This window comes from Nelumbo nucifera, chromosome 4 (assembly GCF_055504915.1).
Source record: "Nelumbo nucifera cultivar China Antique chromosome 4, China Antique-T2T, whole genome shotgun sequence".
In the NCBI taxonomy this organism is placed as follows: domain Eukaryota; kingdom Viridiplantae; phylum Streptophyta; class Magnoliopsida; order Proteales; family Nelumbonaceae; genus Nelumbo; species Nelumbo nucifera.
In genome coordinates, this window is record NC_142652.1 from 54497240 (window position 1) to 54502284 (window position 5045).

General features: G+C 34.8%; 1 pseudogene; it reads right to left on the reverse strand.

The window, feature by feature from the left end:
* Nucleotides 1-1042: 1042 nt before the first annotated feature.
* LOC104610158 (calcium-binding protein KRP1 pseudogene) lies at nucleotides 1043-1378 on the reverse strand (annotated as a pseudogene).
* Between the last annotated feature and the right edge of the window lie 3667 nt (nucleotides 1379-5045).

Sequence of the window (5045 nt, forward strand, 5' to 3'; positions counted from 1 at the left end):
AACCTTATATTTTATATTATTTTGTATGTATTAATGCTGTACATATTTGCATATGTACTGCTTTCAAACTGACCCCAAGTATTGATCCCAAGTCTCTACTATAACCATTTCTTAGATCTTACCACCTAGCCAATTGCCACATTCACCAACTACAAACGTTCATTTATTATCCTAAGTAGAACAAAAAACATGATAATTAAGAGGTGAAAAACACTACTTCAGCTAAAACCTGAAATCATGGGCCTGTGACTCGTGACTTTAGAGCCCAAGGTTAAGTCGCAGGTGAAAGTCACAGGCATATCAACTCAGTGGTGGTTAGGTTGTTGGTACGTAAACTGGATGGTCCCATAAAAGATGTGGTGGTTTCAAGCCCCGCTATCAGATCCCACCACCACACCTTTGAGAAGGGTTATAAATTGTTGCTGAAAAAGTGATGTATTATATATACTAAGAGCCACAGGTATTATGTATTCAATACCAAAAAAGTGAAAAATAAGAAATTCTATATTAAGGGTATTCAAGTCTAACTTGGTTTGGTTCAGTTCATCAAAATTGTCTTACCAAAATGTCGATTAGATTCTATTTTTGAACCAAACAAAATTGAACCGACCAAATAAACACCCCTATTCTTCATAGTAGCTTAAGCGAAATTCATATCTCTGCCCCACAACGTCCCACAGAACATCCTTGCCGTGTATTAGGAATATCTCCTAATAATAGTACCAGAATCGATGATGACATCATATGTTCCCAATAGACAGAATAGCAAAGGAGCAACACTTAAAGGCGCAATGAGAACATATCCTCCACTAGCTGTTGATTCAAAGACATACTGGATGTAGGTTGTTAAGACAAAATTCGGATTTCGCAAGACAAGAGAAGAGCTCAAGATGGGGCCAACGACCATCTTGGACAGTTCCACGCTAATGATATCATTTACGACACCATCGAAGCCCTACTAGGAAGGCCATGTACAACTTAAGAAAGACATTGGAAAAGCAAAACAAAAACACAAAACTGCATGATAAAAAAGCCTAAAAAATTAATTTCCGATAGCTTGTTCCAGCAACCTCCTGGGGCCATTCATTAAGCCTGGGCTCAACCTGCACATAAGAACACAAAATTCTGACTGATCGAGTGCCCCATCTCCATCCAAATCTCCTTCTCGTAGCATACACAACAGTTCATCATCTCCCAAGTCTTGGAGTCCCAGAAGAGAGCAGTTCATCTTGAGGCTCTCGAATGTGATGAGACCCTTCTCCTGATCCATTAGCAAGTTGAACCCATTACAGAGTTCAGCAATAAATTGGTCAGCACCCAATCTCTCTAACATTGATGGAAAGAAGTCTTCAAACACAACATCGTTCTCTTCGGCCATTGTTATGTCAACTTTGAACTAAGCAAAAGCTAGATGTATATCTCTCAAGATCAGAGTGGACGAGTAGGAAAATAAGAGATGAGTTATGTTGAACTTGATGCTTTTGTGTGTTACAGATGAGGAGGTTTTATAATGTTGTTACAAGTTTGCAACTCCTGAAGCTTCTGGCCCTTTCATCAAGAGGTTCTCCTTCGTGGAAGCTGCATGGGAACTCAAATTCTAAATTTATAGAATCATCGTTTTTGGTAAAAGAATTAAGATTTCATTCAAAGCACAGAAAGAAAAGAAAATGTTAGTTATTAGCAGCATCATGATTTCATGCTCTCTCTCAACTCTACTTTCACATTTTTCTCTTTGGACTGTCCAAGAAGCTTCAACCAAATTCTTACAAAATGGTACTGATCGATTTTGTTACCATAAAGGAAAAGGGTAGGACATTAGCTAGCTAAATGGTTGAAGATGGTAGGATCATGCTGACTTTTAGTACAATATTGATCCCTCTAGGAGGGAACCATCCCTTGGTCTACAAACTTCAATTGAAGAAGACAGAACAAGAGATAAAAGGTTTAACCTTAAAAAGACTTATTTCAGGTCATTGGGTTTTTGCAACTTTTTTCATTATAAAGAGTGTCAGGCAATGGATGTAAGAGTGGAGGTTGGGGATTTTTTAAGTTATCAAGGTTGGACGTTTTGCAGTGATACAGGGCAGAATTTGGAAGTTGATGGCTTTTAAATTGGATACAAGTTATAGGGTACATTCTCAAGTTATAGGGTACAGAAATTGAATCATTTTAGCCACCGGTTCCCGGATCATATGGTCTGATCGTAGGTCCAAACTTGAGTCAGATGGTTTTGGGTCTAAAACCGGTCCAAACTTGATAAAGGGGGCACACTTACTAGTGATAAACCAAATACACAGTATTTAGTAGTGACAAAAGAGGATATTGCTTGTTCCAATGATACAATCTTGGTAATTGACTTGTTTTTATGTAATATTTATCATATGATGCTGATACGTGCCTCGTCTTTGGCTTCACATCCAGATCACAGTCAGCTACATTTAATGTCTATAACCTTTTGTAGAAGGATATTTTGAAGTAAGCTTAATCACAATGTTTTAAAAACTAATCCAGAACTGAAATCATTTTGGTCATTAGTTTTGGGTCAACGGTTCGACCATTCAGCTAAAATGAATGATTTGCTATAATTTAAAAAATAAAAAAAGGGTAAAAAACTATTGCTTATGTCAAATAGATTGACAATTCAACCATACAGTTCAACGGGTCACTAACTAAATCAATAATTTTTCGAAAAAACCGGGTCTAGAGTGAAACAGAACTGGTTGACTGAATAATTGCTGGGTCAAATGGTCCAACCATCTAGATCAAAGAGAGTTCTAAAACCATGCTTAATCATAGGAGTGAACAAAAAAACTGAAAAACCAGACCAACCAAAATCGAACCAAAAAATCTGTTAATCAAACTGATCAATTCAGTTTTGCTTCAGTGTTTTTAAAAAACTGAAGGTACTGGTTTGATTTCAGTTAACCAATATAGAAAACCGGTGATTAACCGAATCGACCAGTATACATATATTTCTATATATTTTATATTTTTATATATTATAAATTAATAAATGTTCATTATATATAAAAACATATATTTATAATATATGATATATTATTTATTATTTAAAATATAATATTATATATATATATATATATATTTATAATATATATTATAAAAAATTAAAAAACTGAAAAACCAATAAACAGAACCGACAATTAACCAAATCGATCATCCGACTAACTGATTGGCTTCGGTTCAATATCAATTACCTGTTTTTAAACGATAGTACCGGTTCCATTAAAAAAACCCCACGGTTCGATTAATCATTTGTAAGAGAGAGAAGTCAAATTGCGTGATGCGCATCCTTCCAACGCCTCTGACCTGGGTTTGTCGGTATACGGTCTTTTCTGGTACAGGCGAGTTTTGTTCTTTGAACCTACCAAGTAAGTCCCGCTGAAATTGAGCAGAGGTCGATCTGGGCATTTCTACTCACTTCGAAGCCTTGTTTTGATTTCTGTTTCTTCTTGGAAGCACGTAAAATATATGAGAAAATCAGTAAGTGTACCTACTTTTGTAGAAGATGGTCGCAAGTTCGTGGAAGGATACCGCCCATTGAGCCATTTACATGTGATAATTTCATCGGGGGAAACGTTTCGCTGGATTCTTAGTGTGTGGTAACGGACAAATGAAATTTCCAAGGTCTTTCCACATATAACATCTCCACCACCACTTTGGCGTTTACAGGTTCAACAATATTGTGTTCATATATAGGGTAAATTGCTGAATTCTCCCTTCAAGTAGACCTTTTTGTTGGAATCTTCTAAAAAGTGGAAAGAAAATTTTTAAAATACTCTTATTTTGTTCAAAATGTTTATTTTCCAAGTTTTTTTTTTTATATATGGATGGCTATCCTAAATTTTTATCAATCTCTTTTCTGAAAATGATTTTTCTTTACAAATTTTCCCTTCATATCAATCACTCAAAGGTGAAGCTTTAACTTTAAATTCTCATTTTTTTAATGGAGTTTGTATTATTTTTCTTCTGTAGAATCAGCTTCATAGTAACTGTTTGGGTATTTTGGACATTCTTATGCCTCTATTTAGAAGATTCTAATAGAAGGGGTTCACTTTCAGATATCCCCTTTACCCCCCCACCCCCACCCCCACCCCCAAACTGGTAGGGAGATTTGAATCAGTTGGTATATTGGAGGAAAAACATGAATGGATAATATCCAAAGCGGTTCTAGATGAGTTTGGTTCTAATCGTAAGAGGAAAATCTATCAAGTTTCGATCGGAATAATTATATACTAGTGAGGCCCCATTGAAGGAAAGCAATTCATAGTAAAATAATAAATGCATAATTACTGTTAATTTAAGGTTATTAAATCATAATTATTGTTAATAAATTATTATTAATTTGTAATTAAATTTAAATAATTGTTGTTAGTTAATAGTAAAATAAGTAAATTATTGTTTATGATAAGTAATTGAATGGCGACGGAGTGGGTTCGATGCAAAGACCATATTCCCCATCCTCGACCCTGATTTTGAAACAAATCCCCATCCCCAACCCTGATTTTGAGACAAATCCCAATCCCCGACCCTAAACACTGTTAGGGATAAAAGTTACCTTCCACCCCGGGTCCTTGACGAAGACGGGTTTCCCATGGGGACCTGAATCACCAAAACTTTTTAATTAAAAGTATTTTTTGGAAAATAAATTTACTTAAAATAAAGAATAATTTAAAATATAAATAATAACTTTAATATATTTTGATATATGTATATATAATGTAAATAATCTATACTATATATAAAGCAAAGCGGTCCATGTCAGCTACCCTCTCCTTTTCCAAACCCCCTTCCTCCTTAACTCTCTCTCTCTCTCTCTCTCCTTTTCCCTCCCCACCACTCCCATTTTGCCAATTCAGCAGAATCAGCACCCTTTCTCTTTAGTCCTTAATTAAGTAAGATAACGAAATTAACCAATTTACTATTCATTATGTAATTAAAGTTAATTAAAATTTTTAATTTGGAAAATAGATTTACTTAAAAAAGAGGAAATCCTTAAAATATAAATAATATTTAATACTTTAATA